The sequence below is a fragment of the Silene latifolia genome, chromosome 1 (assembly GCF_048544455.1).
Source record: "Silene latifolia isolate original U9 population chromosome 1, ASM4854445v1, whole genome shotgun sequence".
NCBI classification, from domain to species: Eukaryota; Viridiplantae; Streptophyta; class Magnoliopsida; order Caryophyllales; family Caryophyllaceae; genus Silene; species Silene latifolia.
Window position 1 is genome coordinate 18566811 of NC_133526.1, and position 19661 is coordinate 18586471.

The 19661-nt window shown below is 33.7% G+C and overlaps 1 long non-coding RNA gene across 1 annotated transcript; it reads left to right on the forward strand.

Moving 5' to 3' along the window:
* The first annotated feature begins 12277 nt into the window (after nt 1–12277).
* Nucleotides 12278–13634, forward strand: LOC141654077 (uncharacterized). The gene is made up of 2 exons (XR_012547699.1): nt 12278–12624; nt 13199–13634. It is a non-coding gene; the product is annotated as an uncharacterized LOC141654077 (long non-coding RNA).
* Nucleotides 13635–19661: the final 6027 nt, after the last annotated feature.

Consider the following 19661-nt stretch of genomic DNA (forward strand, 5'->3'; position numbering starts at 1 on the left):
ATTAATGCATGGTGAGTATATCATACCATAGTAAATCAGTAATTGACGCCATCGTCCAAAGCTTTTGAACCCGAAATAAAGAAGGAGTTCCTCTCTCTCTCTCTCTTAATTGAAAGTAGGAGGTAGTGGACGTATTCAATACATTCAAAATAGCAATTTTCAAAATATTATAAAGTACTCCCAATAAGTTGGAGAATACAAATTATTAGATTATAAAACAAAAATATTTACACTTATTTTCATGACATCTTTTACGAAAAAAAAAATTCAAGAAAAAAAAGTAACATATAGACTTCGAAAAACACGGTCAAAGTGTCGTCTTGGAGACCGCAATAAAGTAAATGGGGTGAAAATACATTTGTGGAGGGAGTAATTACTAATTAGCATTATTGGAACGATTTTAAGAGAGTTGCTAGAAGATTAAATTTCAATGGAAGCTATTAAATTCTATTAAGACCGGTATCGAAATTCAACAATGTAAGTTTTATCATAATAGCTATTTTTCTTTTTTCATTGTAGTAAATCATGCAAACATGCATATACACGGTATAGAACAAGGTGACAGTGACGCATACTCCCTCCATTCAACTCCATACAACCACTTTGCTTTTTCACAATTGTCAACGCGTGTTTTACGAAAACGAAATTGAATATTTAATTATGAATAGTGTGCAAAATAGATAGTGGTAGTGTGGAGTTGAATGGAGGGAGTATATCATAAGAATTATACCATCGACATTAAAATTATTAGACTAATTAAGGTTTAATGTCTGAATATCACTAATTGAGGCTCAATTAAGATTATTGTTAATCAAGTTGACTTTTATAAAAACTAGATACTACAAAAGCTAAGTTTAACGCATCTTAAGACACTAACATAATTAACCATCTACGGAGTATTTATTTAAACAAGTGCTTCTCACACATGAGATTCTACACACTAAGTGCTTAAGTGGCCCTTAATTACATCGTAATTCTTTTTCCAAATTTTGCACAAAATTTTCAAGTCATATAGAGAGTCCAATATACACAGCATAATAAACCTATAAAATAATTATAACTGACAAAGTGACAATAAAAATAACATGATAGTGTTAGGGGATAGGGATAGTTATTAAGACGAAGTTTTGAAATCATAAGATAATAGAATCTACTACAACTTACTACTTAGAGCTTTATTTGAGTATTGTCACGTATTTAAGACTAAATCTAATCTCTATTTCGACACAGCGAATACAATTTAAAGCTCTATTGAAGTTCTCATTATATAATTAATCGGGCCGGATCATTTCGGATTCAAGTCATTTGCGAGTGGGTTAATTTTTTTCCAAGCCATTTTGGGATAATGGTAAGTTTGTAACAATAAACATTCGGGACGGGTTGAATAGGGTCGGTCAATTTGAATGAATATATGAAGCACTAAGGAGTATGAATTTATTTAAGTAAAGGTTAACTAGAAAAATTTAGATTATGCCCTTTAAAATCTACGATTATTACATCATACACGATACTACAAAAAGGCCCGTGCATCGCACGGGCATTAAATCTAGTCTATCTATATTAATAAAGGAAGCTTTTTTCGAGCGATTATAAAGACTCCAACCTTTCAAAAATACTTTCGAGTATATTTAAATTGTTTTTATACGGAAATTGAATCATAGAAATAACGAAACTATATCAACAGCTAAGCATATCCGTAAATATTGCAACTTTATCCTATAAAGACAAAACCCATCAATTAAGCATAATGCATACGTATGAAAGTATTACAACTTTACTGCAAATAAGATACATCCATTAGAAACAAACTCTACCACTTAACAAAGTAGTCACAATAAAAAGAATTTGAGTATGAATAAAATTAGACTGGATTTTACTCCTAATAGGAGACAATTATCAAAGTGTAGTATATATAGGTCGTTAAAATATAATCAAACTTTCAAAATTGAGATTTGCCCATCCTTTTTAGTGTATTTTCTTGTGATTATTATTATTATCATAAGACTAATATGGATATTTTGTTTTGTGCAGTTGAAAGAAATCTGATATTTTACAAGAATTCGCATACTTCAGGTATACAATAAGGTATGCGATCTTATCTCTCCAATTCTCGAATGATATTCGGTATAAAGTTTATGCGATATTTAGTGTATTGTTTTTCTGTCTAATAGTTGGTACTAATTTCGGCCAATTATGCATATGTTCATCGGTGCTCCATTGCCAAAAGCATTCTTAAGAGGCAAAGTTATCGAGTAGCAGCAAAGCAGTATGAATTTAATGATGAAGAGTATTTTGTCTTTGTAACTCTTTCTGTCTTATTTATGTTTTGTGTGACAATTTCTTGGAAACAAATGACTTTGTTTCTGATTCTTTTTCAATTCTTTTGGCTGCTTTTCTTTTAGTAAAAAGTACAAACCTTTCGATTTGTAGTCATTATCTCTATTATTTGATGGTAATCTCTATTATTCTTTATTTATTGGTTTGTAAATTTGCTGACTTTAGTTAAATAGTGTTTTTTATATGCATAAATGCATAATAGACTTTCAACTCACTCAATAATTAATACATTATCATACAAAGGCAAACCCAGCCATATAGTTTGATTTTTGGATGGAAATTTGTATGAACTTCCTTTATTTTAATAGTGTTCTTAATTCTTATATCACAAATAATTGGATAAGGCGGTTTTATATAAATTTATTGTAAAACGAGTTATCTTATATCACAAATAATTGGATAAGGCGGTTTTATATAAATTTATTGTAAAACGAGTTATTTAATAAGTATCTTTTACACTGATATGGTTATGATTGAATCCGTCCTACATTAATTTTACGTAGAACCATCTTATGCAGATTTAATTGGAGTATATTTTCTTTTGTTACAATTTTTTAATCAACGGAATGACACATACGAATAGATATTTTCGGCCTGCATGCGCAATGGGTACTTATTCGACACACTAATACATTGCAACTCCCTCGGTGGTATGTGGTACGTGACACACTATTATAGCAATAATACGCATTGTGGTAGCCTAGAGAAAATACTTGCGTCAAAATTAAAAAAAAAAAGAAAAAAAAAATAAGAAAAAACTAAGCAAAGCAGAAAAAGAAATTATGAGATATCGGTCACTTAGCAATAAATCAATGTAGACAAATAGAAATTGAAGATCCATATAAATCGATACGTCACACAAGTAAATAAGACGACTAATTTCGATTTTTATCCAAATATAGGTTATACTACTTATATATTTATTTTTAGACAAATGTACGAAATGAATATTTGATCTTTATGGTTTGATTAACAAACATTAAAAAAATTAGAGAAAATACGGGTTGAGAAGATCACACTTTGTTCAACTTCATTTCTTTTTTTTGGTGACAAGGAAACCCGTAGCCGCTATATTTGGTGCGCACTGGGTAAACTCTCGAATATATGCGGTAGCCTGCAAAGCAAGTATACCAAGTTCAACTTCATTTAATTTAGTTCAGTTTACTTCAGTTAGCTCTATTAAACAAGTTAGCATGCTAAATTCAGTTTCGACAAATTAAAGTTCTTCCATTAAATTTAGTTTAGTCCAGTTTGTTTCATTAATTAATTTAATTCAAGTCTAAATCGAGTTAGGTTCAATTTAGGTTTATTAAGTTCAGTTCAGTTCAATTCAATTTGCTTCAATTCAATTTAGTTCCGTTTACTTAAGTGACATGAAGCTAATTTAACTTACATTAATAAAAAAAATTTAAGTTAAACTAAGTTAATTTAATTTGAATTTAGTTAATGGTGTGTTTGGGAACCTAGAATTGGATTTGAATTCCGGAATTGAGACAATTCACGCGTTTGGGAGCCCCTAGAATTTGGAATTGGAATTGGACTCAAGTCCCTATCAATTCCATCTTAGTTAAAATTTGGCACTCTCAAATTCCTACCATATAGTAGTCATTTCAATTCCATCACTACTTGATTACGGTTTTTTGTGAAGCAAGTTTCATCGCAATTTTTTTTTTATGATTTTTTTTAATCGCAAATATTTTCCGTCACAAGATTTATTTTTTCCTAATAAAAAACTCAAAAAAAAAATAAAAAAATTGGTGACTTCGACCCATACGTGACCCGCCCAATTCCAATTCCAATTCCAATTCCAATTCCATGAGTTCCCAAACGCCAATGAGAAATTGAAATCCGGAAGCGAATTCCATGTGATTCCCAAACAAATTTTTGGAATTGGATTTGGAATTGAATTCAAACATTTTGATTTCTACAATTGAAATCATGAAAATGAAATCAATTCCGGGTATCCAAACACTACCTAAGTGTCTTTCCTTAAATATAACTTACTTTGTGGATATTATTTAAAAGACTTTACTTCGTGGCCCGTGCATCGCACGGGCATTAAATCTAGTATATATATAAAAGAGGCTTTTTTCAGGCAATTCTAGAGACTCCAACTTTTCTAAAACACGATTTTTATTTTTAATAATAAACTCAGTTAAAGATAATTATTTTTGAGCTAATAAAATAAGAGATATAGTAAATTATAAAAAAAATTCGATAAAATAATAGAGAATAAAGGACGTAGAATTTGAGAGGAATTACAAATCTTATCATTAATTAACCAAATTTTTATTTGCTTAAGGTGAGATGGGTTCGTATATAAAGCATATAATTGTCTTCCCAATCACCAATTTTTAATTTCTTTATTTTTTTTCTTGACGTTTATTTCATCATTCTCTGATTTATTTTGCAGGTATGTTCCGGCAATTGACAAACAACTAATCAAATCTTACACCTTTGATCTACGGTATGTATGCATGACATCATATGAATTTTCGAGGTAGCTTCAGCGATTATATAAAATTTTGGATGATTATGGCATACATGGATTGGATCTTATCATCTTAGTGTTGTTCGGTGGTCTATATTGTGCACACTTGCAACTATATATATGTTGTGGACAGATGGTCATTGAAGTTTTTGTATAAATCGGATCAAAAGATGAGGTTGATCATTGATGTCAAATTTTAATTGTTGCCAGTTTTTTTTCTCATGTACAACTCTAATTGAATGTAAATGATGAGAATTGGTGTCATGCGCAACTTAGTACTAAGAGATCAAGCTCTCTCCTCGCAAACATATTTGAAATATTTCCAACAGATAAATAGCTATTGCATAAGACGGTTTTATAATGTAAGACGCTCTCACTATGTTAAAAGACAAATCAACTATTAGCAATAAATGAAAAGTATTTTTAATAAAATGGACCGTCTCATGGCGTGAGACCATTTTGCTTTATAATTTGTGCCAAAAGATAAATAGGAGAAGAAAAATGTACTTTCTTTCTTAAAATTAAAAGAGTAGTTCATAACTTTGAATTAAGCTAGGTTTTATCACATCTACCACGGGTGTATGTAATTTAAAAACGAACATTGTATGATGTATGTAATTTAAAAAGTTAAATTGAAACTTTGTATGTAGAATCGTCCTATGAATTAAATAATATTAATTGATCATCATTCATCACCATTTGTAGGTCTGACTTGTCTCGAAATTGAATAACTCTCCTGTCTACGAAAATAATTTAGTAGTTTTTAGTATAAATATAAAATATGATGAAAACAAATTCCTCAAGTTCATAAGAGCTTGGGACTGACCAAAACCTTCATTGAAATCTTATAACATGAACTGCATGCGATTTGATTACTTTGGTTGATTATTGAAATATTGAGTTTTATGAAATGATCAGTTGCCAGTTGGGATGGTGGAATTTCTGAACGAACCAATCTAAGGTTCATCTCCAATTTTTTAAAATTACCAAATTAATTTTTATTTAAAATAATATTATGTATAATTATCCCAATATTTATGCAAATTCTATCTACATACGGTTTTATTAATTTTATGTATAGTTAGTTATCCCCAATATTTGTGCAACTTTCTATCTAATATTTGTGTAAATTCTATCTAATAGAGTTTTATAAGTTATGTAGCCATTAAGAGCACTCTAATATTATAAGATAAGAAATTCATATTATATGATAAGAACTTCGTATTTTTAAACAATGCAAATCACCTAATGACCTTAGAAGTCTTAATAGAACAACTATGCTATGATTTATATAATAGTAAGTCTTGCTTAAAACGGGTTGGATTTTAAGACGGGTCGTTGTGTGAGAGGAAATGGGTAGAGGGGACAAAGGTGGGACCTCCCATGTGCTCTCCACTCACCCTAAATGGGTATTTTGTGAGAGAATATGGTATCCGTCTTATTAATAAGACGGATACCTTGGTCTGAAATAAGAATTGGTGTTTATATAAATACCAAAACAGAAAAGAAAAAAAAACACTAAAGATCATTCAATAATTATAAAAAGCATAACCTACATTCAAGCTTTTCTCATATGTTACCGTATTATACAATTCATCCCTTACATCTAATATAGTGATGTTTTCATTTGTTTGTATTAAAGATTTATCGGTTATGTGCATGGATAATGCTCTACTTTTTGTATTCATGCAGGTACAAATATGTACAATTGATGGATCGGTCAATATGATAATTGATAAGTGATTAAGGGAATTATTGTGAAGTTGATCATCCATGTATATTGAAATCACAAAGAGTGTAGCAATTAGCCTATCAACGTTTTCTTCTAAAGCCATATAACAAGTTATTCATTATAGAGTACAGAACTACTTTGTGTTAGCCAATACTACGTGATCAATTATATATTAAGTTCCCTAAACAAAGTGAAATTTAAATCAAAGCGTCTTGCTTGTGACAGGCTAATCCCGTCACAAGTTAAAGACCTCTCACAAAAAGGGATAGAGGACAAGGTGGGGCACCCCCCATGTGCTCCCACACTCACCTCTCATGGGTATTTTGTGACGTCACAAGCTTGTGACGGATATCGCCGTCTTCAATGAGATTTTGTGAATTTAAATATGTTGCAAGTTTAAAATTCACCAATTAATATTTTTAGTTTATTTTACTAACTATAGATAAAGTCGTGATACAAGTTACAAACTATTGAGTTATTGTATAGTTTGTGAATCTTGAGTGATTTGTTTGCTTTTCTTTTCAGATATACGAGAACAATTTCATCTTATTCATGGCGTTGGACACTCATATGAATATTCGGACAAAATCGGATACGAAACGCAGAAATTCTTATTATTGTATGTTACTCTCATCGTACCAATAAACCTGATATGGAAGAGTCGGTAGATGTCAGTAAAGAAGCAAATAATAACCTGAGATGGAAATCTAATCACTCATATTTTAATTTTAGCGCCAAAACGTACTCAAAACCAGAGTCTCATTTTCAGTTCCGGAAAGGATCAAAACACTACCATCATAGTATCATACCATGCCCTCCAGTAGATTCGATGCTATTGGCAATATAAATCAATGTAGCTTCATACGTACATTTGTCCGTTAATTTGTTATATGTTGTTGCTCATAGTTATATAGTGTAGAATTGTATTGACGAGCTTACGGCTTACGCTTTATTTGTTTTCCGTTATATTTCTTATTTTCTATAATAAAGTTTTGTAGAATTTCTTAAGATAATAGGACTTTTAAATGGTTTAATTACGTAGAATTGCAGGAGGCTTGAAATTATTATCACATTAGACAACTGTTCATTATTAAAGATCAAATATCCAACCTATTAGAATTAGAAATTACATTAGAAAGTTTATTTCAAATTTCTATCATTTGATTATAAAAATATTTCATTTTTCATCCTACAATTTTATATGGGAAGAGCACAAATTCTCAGGAAAGATGGTCTCTCATTAATCTCGATAAAAGACCTCTCTCATAAAAGAAATTATCATTTTATTATCATTTTTTTTTAGATTTTTCCTTGAACACTATTAGTGTAATATTTTATTGTATTTTTCAATTTATCTAAAAAATAGAACTACATTATTAGATGAAACTCTTCCCGTTAATTTGACAATTTGACAATTCTACCGTTCTAATGCTCCTTAATTAACCAAAAAGTCCAAAGAAATTGGTAAACAGCTACGAGTTTTGAGGGGTTTGTACATTTATTAATTTGATATGGAGATAACAATAGGGATAAACAACATAGTAACCTTATTTGAGTAATTGAAATACAACTTTTACGTATAATTCAAAATGATATTAAAAAGTCTAAACAATTAGAGGAAGGACAAATTTGAAACCCGTGCAACGCACGGGCACAAAATCTAGTAATACCAATAATAACAACAATAATAACAATAACAATAATAATAATAATAATAATAATAATAGCAATAGCAAAACTATCGACCCAAAAACAAAACAAGGACAAAAACAAAAACACAAAAGGGGGAAGGGGGACGCGTGTGAACCAAAACGCAGCAAAAAGGGGCCCCTGCCGGTCAACCGGCGGCCGGGCTGGTCACCGGTAGCGAGACCCTTGAACTTTGTTGCAGAAATTTGGATTGGGTGTGGGAGCCGGGCAGCCGGCAGAAGGGCCACCGGTAGAGAGCAGCAAGAATTGATGCGCGATGAAGATTTGAGTGCTGTGTGCCGGCGAGACGGCTACCGGTGCCTATGACGGTAGCGAGACATTGAGCAAAAGGATGAGAAATTGATGATGTTTGTGCCGGTGGGGGTAGTCGACTGCCGGTTGACCGGCAGAGGATACAATTGTTTGATATTGACTCGGTTTCGGTCTCGAGTCAAAGATGGCGCAATATGATGGTGGTGGTGGCGATTTCAGACCATGGGAATGCGTGGTAGTCCGTTTGTCTTGCATTGATGATGACGGATTAAATGACGATTAATGGTGATGATGGCGTGGATTGCTGGAGCATGGTGGTTGTCGACAATGGCGATGGAGGTGGTTGATGATGGTGGCTGCTGCTGTGTTGATGTCGTGGGCAGAGGAGGAGGGTGAAATGGTGGTGAGTGGTTGAAACGGTGATTGGAAGGTAATTGATGGAGATGAGGATGTCGGAGCTCAGTCGGGTTTCATGGAGGTTGAACTGAGGACGATGATGGTAGAGATGATGAGCAGGTGCGGTGATGTCGTGGTAAATTGTTGATGCTGGTGGTGACGATGATGAAGGAGGATGATGGTGGTGAAGGGAGTGTGAAAATGGTGGTTTGCAGGTAAAACGAAAGTGGTGTTTGATTATGGAGGAGGGGTGTAGGTGAGTTAATGGTGAAATGAGACGTGAATCGGTGCGTGGAGATGCTGTGGACAAGATGAATGTCGGGTTTTCGCGAGAGAAGCTCTGCAATGGTACTTCCATGGAGGTAGATTAATGTTGATGTTGAGTTGGTGATGATGATGATGAGATGATGGAGCGAAAGCAGGGAAACTTGGTTTGTGATGAAGACGGGTTGACTTTGATAAAGTCAAAGATTGACTTTGTTCTTGCCATCCTTTATATCGTCTCAAACTCCGTCTTGCTTTCCCGTCTCACCTTAACATTAAATTAGAATGATATTAACACTAATATTATACAATAATCCCACTAATTATTAATTATAACTAGGATGACTAATTATTATAAATTAGTAATTAAATGAGCTTTTTAGACATTTAAGCACACAAAATCGAGTCGGAATAAGGAATAAATGCGGGGTAAAATACGACTAAAATGCTACTTATCACTAAGTATAATAACACTTGGATATATAGAACAAATAAACTTTTTACTTTTCCTTATATATTTTTCTTTTGTCTTAGTCATACTCTTGATCTATCTTAAAGTTAAACTGAATACACCCGCCTTAAATAAGAATTTGACGCAAATCGCAGTTTCTGATAACTCCAGCACAGTTGAGACGTAAGTTGAATTAAACAATGGTGCCTATATCCACATAATCAAGTACTTCTATGACGAAATTAGTTCTATTGTGTAAGATGTCCCAATAATAGAAAAAGAAAGATTGTCATATTTTTCGTGGAATATATAAAACCTGGGATCTAGAGGTGAAATATGGTTGATGGAATTAGAGGTGATAGCCTAATTATATTATTTCCTCAATCTCGGTTATTTGTTTGCCTATTTCATTTTTGACGTGTCTCAATCAATTACTAGTCTTGCTAATTTAGGAATGCCTTTGATGGACAATTGGAGCCCCTACACTTAACTTGGTCCTCTTATCGTCTAATAATTGATCCCTCTTCTTTTGTTAGTATTTGTGTCAAAACCAAAAACAAACAAATAATCGGAACAGAGGAAGTATTAGTTACCCATACCTTTCTTTTCAAACAAAAAGATCAAGAAAAATTCCTCTAAAGCTCTCATTTTGTAGCTTTTATGCTGAGGGTAAAGGAACTCACACATTCTTGTTACAAACAGTCTATTTTCGTCTGAAACAATAAGATGGGATTCTGAGACTATTTTATGGTCAAATGCGAGTATAATGGTTCAACTGATGTTTACAAATTATGGTTGTTCCAAAAGTAGCCACATTTAGCTCTAAAATGGTCTTAAAACCCGTCCTTCTCTTAATTATTCAATTTTTGTAAGATCCTTTTGAATGGTACATAGCGTATATTTCGGAGTAATGTAATATTCACCCTAAAGCTAAGCTAAAGCTTTGTTAATGTATTATATATGTGGCAACTCCCATGGACCATACTTATAAAATTCAATCACATGAATAATTTCAATCTGAGTTTTAAGTTCTCAACCTTTCATTTCAAGTAATAGCCAATAAGCTCGTTAGAATAAGTTGATTTTTAGGTCGTTTTTCTGATGGAGATAAGATTTATTATTGTTATATGATATATTTGTATAACTTGAGTAAAATATCTTTTAATAATTTGACGTAATTTATTTTTGGTCAGTACATATATAAGAGATTACTTGATTATATTGCATATCTTTTGTTGATTACTTAGGCGGGAAAAGTTAATGTAAGAGTGATTGTGGGAATGACACGTGGCTTAGTGGTTCCTTTATTATACTTTTACTAGTATTGGTGCCCGGCTTCGCCCGGGCTAACTCTACTTACCATTAAATTTTTTTGTCATTAAATAAAATTACTTAAAGTTGCATAACCCATAAATTTATCATTAATATATTTTTCTATGACATATCCTAAAATTACGATGAAATAAATTTTGAGACAAATTCACTACCCCGCTATTACTATTTTACTCTTATTAATGAAACAATAGTAATAACATTTCACTACTTGTCCGTAATCATTGTTACTTTCACTACTCCCGCCGTAATTATTGTTACTGTCACTACTGCCGCATTAATATTGATAATTTCACACTCCCGCCGTAATTATTGTTACTTTCACTATTGTCGCATTAATATTGATTATTTCACTACTCCCTTTGTGGTTTCTACCACTTTCACTAATCCCGCTGATAATATTGTTACTTTTACTATTCAAATGAGTGATTACTATCATATAACTATATCCAATGTTACTACAATTCTTTTTTTTACTGACAAAATTACTTTTACTACATAGGCATCCAATTTTCAATAAGAGGATTATATATTTATATAAATATATTACATATATGCATTAAATCAAATCGAAAGAATTATGCAATATTATATATTATGGAACCTAATTTGAATTATTTATAACCTACTTATTATATTTTTGTATGTTAAATAATTAACATTTTTATACATCTAATAAACTATAAAATTTAATAAAATTGCATAGATTTTAAATTTAATATATAATTTTATGATGATAATAATTAATACCATAAGTGTGCATGTTTATACTAATTAATCATTTTATTTTAATGAAATTGGCCATCTTCTAGTTTTCTATAAATATTTAGGAAAATTACCAAATATCTTTTTTCTTTTAGTCTCCTTGAAATTGACCATCTTAATTAATTCTTTTATTTTAAGGAAATTGACCATCTTAATTAATTATTTTATTTTAAGGAAACTGACAATCTCAATTAATTATTTTATTTTAAGGAAATTGACCATGTTTTAATCTATTACTTATGTTTAGGAAAATTACCAAGCTTCTATATAATTTAATTTTAACACAAACTATGTAATATTTGCATTGAGATCCCTTAATCGGGTCCATCACACGGTGCTAGTGATTTAAAACTATATAGTATAATTAATTTGTATAACTTTCTTTAATTACATTGAAGTCCCTTGATTTCTGGATTTAATATATAGTATTGATATAGATAGATATAGATATACACTACTACAAATCCCTTGCCTTTATAACGCTTCACCCTCGCCCATTATCTTATTTTAATGCCTGTTTATTATAGTAACCACTCATATGCCTCACATGAGCGCGTATACGAAAAATTAAATCCTCTAAACCTCTTTCTGAAAACCCTTTCACGTCCTCTTCATTCATCTTCTTCCATAAGAAAACCCTAAATAAAATTTTGTCACCTAATCATTCTAAATAAAACACCGACACCAATATCAACTCAAAGGCACAATCACGGCACCGACACTGTCAGGTCGGTCCTTCACCTTTAACCAGCAATTGATCGGTATCCTTCTCCTTTCCCAGAGCGTCTGCCTGATCGGCCCGCCGCCAACAAGCCTCCATTTGTCCGCCATCACGTTCATTACCCCACCGTCCTTCGCCTGTGTTGACTCAACTCGTCGGAAATATAATTGATGGTCATATGTTCATCCTTTTTATTTTTCTAATTTAACTTTGAAGATTTTTTTTGGATTGTTGTTTTGTTTATTTGTTGTATTAGTTTAGTCTCAATTTTGGTGAACTAAGTATTTTATTGAATTTATATGAGATTGATTGAGCTTTAGTCGATCTAGTGTTGATTATCTCTCGTTATTTACGAGTTTGATATAATTCATTTAGTATGAATGTTTGATTTGAATACTTGATGGTAATGACGTTTTATTCACTTTGACTTAAACTAATGTATTTCCCAATTATATGATGCAAGTATAATGTCACTCTTCTTTTCTTTTGTCAAGAATACTCAATGTTAAACGGAATGTTTTCTTATTATTTTTGATTTCTCATCCAAATAATTTCTGTTTCTCCCGACTTAGGCTGGTTCTGAATTCTTCTGATGAATAAAATTTTTAAATACGTAATATTCTGCACAAAAGCCGTATTGAATTCCTGTTACTGAAAAGCAAATTTACCAAAGAAATATTCCTTTTGTTATAATTTGCTTCACCTTGGTATTTTTGTTTGATTGTTTACTTACTCTAATGTTATCAGGTTTACTGGGATGATTCGTCGAAGCAGGTTTACTACTCAAATTCCAGCACTTTAGAAACAATCGGGATGAGACCAACACGATAAAGACTTTTAACCAAAAGACTGTCTATCCCATCTCAACTTTTACGGTGTTGGTATGATCCATCGTTGCTCCATGTAGTTGGTGGTAATCTCTGTGTATAAAGTTTTGTGTTATTTGTTTGAATTAGCCTTAGTTTTGTTATACCTAGCCCTCTCTGGGAGAATTAGATACTTTTGTAGAAGGTGAATTGAAGAAAAGGAATCCTAGAGCAGTAGCAGGGGCAACAGAAAGAGAGATGTTTTCTCTCAGGGCTGTGGTTCTAAACGTTGTCCTTGTTAATGTGGTTTTGCATCCTTTTTGTTTCTTGATCATGTGGAACTTAAATTCGTTAACAAGATGATTTTTTGGTTACCAGTTTGTTGGTTGGGTTTCATTTCTGTTAATTTGAGGGTTTTAGGTCTGGTTAATGGTTGAAATAATTGAAACTTTTATGTACGCCATCTTGAATAAGACTGCGATTGTGTATGTCTTTGAAGTGATTATACAACCTGCTGATGCAACTACTATTGTGATTAATTTTGTGGCACTATCAGTTAAGCCATCAATGCATATTTATAATCGGAGATTGACCCTTTCTTATGGATAGGAAATGGTCTATGATGGTTTCGTCTCTTGTAGAGTGAGCCAAGTTTGTAATACTACGGTTTTCTATGTCTATGGGTATTCTATTGAGCGAGGCTTACTCTGTCGAGTAAGTATGTTTTTATACGAAACAGTAGTCTGTCTGATGGGTACTCGATCGAGTATGTGTGGCACTCGATCAAGTAAGGGGCACTCGATCGAGTAAGTTACTTACTCGATCGAGTAAGTTACTTTTACGGGTTGTTTTTGACGGGATTTGTTAATAACTCGTGATTCATATTTAAATGTTTCCGTCACTTTATTCATCACTTTTACTTTTTCTAAAAACACTTCAAAGAGAAAAGAAGTTACGTTGTCTCCATCATCGCGTTACTATCAAATCCCAAAGGCTAAGGTTGTCGGATCGTCACGTTCTTTACACCATTGAGTTCGTCGTGTCGAGGGTAAGATCCTTGTATAGTTTTTATGTTGTTTCTTTGAGTTTGGTTAAAACCCTAATTGGGTAAATTGGGGGTTTGGGGGGTATTGTGCTTATTAGATGGTGATTGTATGGTTGTATGTTTGATAGGAGGTGATTTCATTGAAGAACGACTTTGATTAGCTGCTAGACAGTCTGTGGTGATTGCTTTTCCACTTAGGTGATTGTGCTGTAGTTAGTAATTGTTGATTGTTTCAGACGGTTGTGATTTCATATTGTTGAATGTTTCAGACGGTTGTTGAGGTTGTATTGTGATTGCTGTTTATCTGTCTGTGTTCTTCGGGGTGCGTCCCTGGCTGAGTGGAGCCACTTGCGGGAGTGGCTTCACGCCCTTGATTCGCCTTCTGTGGAACCCGCCACAGAAGGGATGTGCACATTAATGAACATGGGTTTATCGCTCGATGGAGATGAGAGGGGCTTAGGTGGGAACGGCTGCGGTCCCCCACTAGCGGCGAGGAGTACTTGTTGCGATGGGTACTCTGGCAGGGCTACACATTTTAGTGTGTAGTCAGTTGTGTGGAGATTGGAGATGGAGACTGGAGATTGGTTTGAGTTGTTTGAGCTGTTTGTGATATTGTTTCATTGCGGCATTTGTTTTTATGTAATCAGTACTGACCCCGTTTAAATGTTTTAAAAACTGTGGTGATCCATTCGGGGGTGGTGAGCAGTTGTTTGACAGGTATATCTTGGATACGCGAGGGATCTGGCTGGGAATGGAGTCATCACATATCAGAGTCTTTAGTCTTCCGTTGTGTTTGTTAAGACAGTTTCATTTAGTTGGTTTATAGTTTGAGAACAGTTGTATTTTACTTTACAGTTGGTCATGTTATGTAATCACTTAAACTTTATTATCATTTAAATACGTTTCGTTATTGTCTATTTGAGTATCATTGCCTCGGGTAACCGAGACGGTGACGTTCTCATACCTTAAGTGGTCCTAGTAAGGCACTTGGAGTATGGGGGTGTCACAGAGTGGTATCAGAGCGACGATCTTGAAACCTGTAACCAATGAACCTAATGAATATAGGGAGTCAAATTAAAATGAACCCGGGTAGGAGTTGTAGGAGCTAATGCAAAGACTTGGGAGACGTCCTAAAGTCGCGAACTCGCCTTACAATTTTGAACCGGTCACCATGGGATATGAGTCGGGATCGCTATGTGTTTATTTTGTGAATTGTGTACCAATATAGTGATGTGTGGCATGAATCGGTGTGATGTTGTATGTTGTTGGTTGAGAGCATGTTGAATGATAGTTGGTATACCATGTTGGTTGGAATAGTTGGAAAAGTATGTGAGAATGATGTGGTGGAAAAAGGAAGTAGTTCATATATGATAATATGTGACGAATAATGATGTTGCAGGATGAATGATTTATAATGTGGCAATTTTAGTAACATGATATTAAGCGATGTGATATGGTTATGCATGATTTTGTTTCCGTAAAGTAATATAATAAAGGTATATACTATATGCATACTTTAGATAAAGTGTATGAGGGATGATGGATAATGTTGTATAAGAATATGATTTCATGATTTAAGCATGTTTATATGACTGAAGTGGATTTTTTTGTTGTTGTTGTAATGTTGATATGTTAGTAACACATGAATGGGAGTTTGATGTTATATATTATGTCATTGTGGTTCGAAAAGTTATAGAATAAAAGCATGTGGGTAATACATGATTGATAAGTTGAATGTTATATGAGCATGATAGATGTTATTGTTTGGCTTTTGGTAAGCAGTAACATGTGGTTAGGGATAGTGGTTTTACAAGCATCGAGTCGCTTTTGTTCACCTCATTGATGTTTAAGTTGTTTGAAAGAGAAAATCAAATAGTTATGTCGTCTGATTACAGCAAAGTTGTTTTTAAACTGTTATAACTTGAGATAAATAAATGATTTTGATGTGATTCTAATTGGAGGTGATATCTTGTTCTTTTACGATTCTAACGATAGGTCACACGCCCAAAACGACCAAGAAACGAGTGAGTTATGACCGTTTTACGAAAATTGGACAGTGCTGAGAAATGCGTAGGGTACTCGATCGAGTGCACCTCTTGTTACTCGATCGAGTAAGCCTTACTCGATCGAGTAGCCACGGTAATTTGTTATACGTGTCTCTGACTTTCACCTACTCGATCGAGTAGGCTATTCACTCGATCGAGTGGCCTGTACTCGATCTAGTGACCCCTATTTTGAGTCCTATGCTTACCTTTTGACTTCGTTGCATATTATGTTTAATTCAAAGGTGTTATATTATTTCTTTATGCATTGTTTTACGTATGTATTGGTCCTGATACGTGAGTTACCCAATCTTATGATGTAAGGAGTGACACCTGTGGTGAGTATGAGTTCGGTGGGAGGACATGAGTTATATGTGGTTGTGATAGATAGTGGAAAAAGAAAAGGAAGATCGTTATGGCTTAATTGAGACATAGAGCATGTTTTCTGAGATGAGATGAGTGATATGATTGTGTGTTGAGTAATGTAAAAGTAAGTGAATATGGGCAAGGGATGATGTGAGTCTAAGGAACGTGAGAATGAAAAGATTGAAAGTAAGGGTGTGGATAGTGGCAACTTGAGATGTGTAAAGAATTATGGAGGGAGATGGTTAGGAGTCGTGTGGGTTAAGAATATATATAGTGAAAGTTCGTTTTAAAGGGGTTGAGAAGAGTGGTATATAGTGAACTTTAGGGAAACCTGTCGCGACGCGGATTTGCAGATAGTGAATGAGTTTGGGAATTTGTATTATCAAGAGGTGGAATTATTGTGCGATTTCCTTGGGCGTTTAACGGTATGAAAAGAGTTTAAGAATTTAAAAAAAAAAATGGTGATGGGTGATCAGTGTTAGTGATAACATGAGATGGTCTGGACTGATTGGTGATAATTGTGAGTGATAGCATGATAAGAGAGGATCCAGGGTCAGAAAGACTGAGATGATATCGATAATAAATAATGGGATTTGAGTTTGGAGCAATGAGAAGGTAACCGGAGTACTAAAGAGTTAGGTAGAAGTAATAAGGAGTTGAATGGTTAATTGATTTTGTCGAGTGTAAAAGAAAAGAATGAGGGGAGTAAAACTAGGAAAATGTTCACCGAGGTTATGTGATATAAAAGTAAGGAATCGTCAAGATGTGTGACACTATCACGAGGATGCTAGTTAATGATTATATAGGAGTTTCAGGACAACATGATAATCATGACTTTCGAGGAATTAAGGGAGTAAGAATTTGGTGGAGTATTTGCGCGATAAAGAGATAATTGGTGGAGAGTTGGATAACAATACAAGTAAGATAGTATTGGGAACAATGTTGAGGTAATTTTGTTGGTGGATTTGATGTCGTGATTTAGGATGTTAGCCAAAGATAGGAAAGAAATCATAATGTTTAGAGATGGGTGTAGGAGGTTTGATGTCCGAACGGTGGTAGTGTTGAGGTGTTGTTGCTAGTGATTAAGAGTGATGATAGATAAGAAAGATGACAACTCTAAAGAGGTTGATTTTGTAGAGGCCGGATTGATATATACGTTTGAGAGGGAGTATAAGATGTGGTTATATGAGGCGGGTGCTAGTAGTTGAATATTAGTGGTATGGTTATACTTGGCAGGAGGTGATGGTATGCGAATGGGAAAAAGTGTTATGAAGGGCATACGAGTTAAGCTCGGGCGAGAGGTAACCTTTACCAGGTGGTAACTTACGTGATCAAGATTGACTAGTTGGATGTCATTATGGGTCTAAGATGTATATAAATGTTGGTGTGAGGTTCTGACCTCACGAGAAGCGGTATGGTGTGATAGTTATAAAGTTGTTATCTGAATTTTTGTAATATATATTGGATGCGGTAAACTTAATGGAATGATGATCAAAAGTGATAGTTTGGGTGGTCTGGCATGACTGGTTATACTTGCATGAGTATTCATGATATATGTTTATTCCGTGAAAAGGTATGGATGGTATTCATGAGATTATTGTCTGTTTATTCCGTATAATATATTGTGTTGTGATCTAGTAAAGCAGTCTTGAGTAAGTTTTATCGTCCGGAAAGTTATTCTGAGTTAGTGTTTATGGGAATTATATGTAGTTGTGATGTCTATCGATGTGGTTGTTGTGTCTCGGGTGGTGATCCGGACACGGTACTTAGTGTTGTGATGCGGGTATTTTCGCACTGCGGTGTGGCTGTTGGTGGCGGTGTTGCGATGCCGTCACCGGTTGTGGTGGAGTTGGCGAGATGATTATGATACGAGTTTTCGAAAGTACATACCAGCTATACATAGATTGTTGTTTTGTTTGCTGCTGTTCCTTGTGAGTTTTGGCTGAACATGTAGACTGTTGTTTTGTTTGTTGATATTTCTTACCAGTTTCAGTTTAGGAATGAGGTAGAGTATGATATAAAAGGGAGTTGCGTATGTTTTCGTTGTTGTCATGGTATAGTAATATTCTGTTGATGGGCCACAGTTGTGAAAAGTTGTTATAGTAATTTTGATCTTATTTTAAGATGAGGAATCGGTAGACATAGTCATGTCAAGTGATTTGTGGAACATGTGTTGTACTGATATGGACGCAGCAGGTGGTTCATAATCAAATTTTGGGACAGTGAATGTAGGGTGTTGGGAATTAGTGTCATGTTAAGTTATGTATGAGTTTTGCGGTAATGAAAGAAAAGAACTTGAGGATCTAGTGTGAGTGTATGTAATAATTGTGGATCGTGAGTTATGAGTATGGAGATAGGTGCAGGTATAGAGGATTATGTCGTTTTGGTAGTAATAGGGAACAATTGAAGTTTTGGTTAAGCTAAAGATTTTGAGGTATAGGTTAGGTGGTGTGACGAGTGAATTGAAGTATGAGAACTGTTTAAGTAAGAGAGCCTTAGATATATGCATAACAAGTGTTTAGATTATAGGTGGTTATCTTTGACATGCGGTGGTGATGAGATAATGAGAAGATATAGTTAGGATTTAGTATTAGTGAGTTACGAGGATGTAACATTTATCTTAAGAGCAGTAAGATGCGGCAAAGAGAGTTTGATGGTTGTAGATGTTGTAGTATATTTGGAAGTTTGAGTCTTAATGGAGAATAAAGGATGGTTTTCTTTGTGGTTGATTTTGTTAAAGGTCATGACCGTGCTTGTAGTAGTTCGATGTTTAGGAATGGGAGAATATTTTGATAGTGTTGACAGTTGGATGATGATATTTTTGAGTTCGATGGAGTTGACAGTTGTGTGGTGATGTTTAAACTTCGAGGATGAAGTTCCTTTTAAGGGTGGTAGAATGTAACATTCCGTTTGATGTTTATGAGTGTGTTGATATTGGATTTTCTAATGGA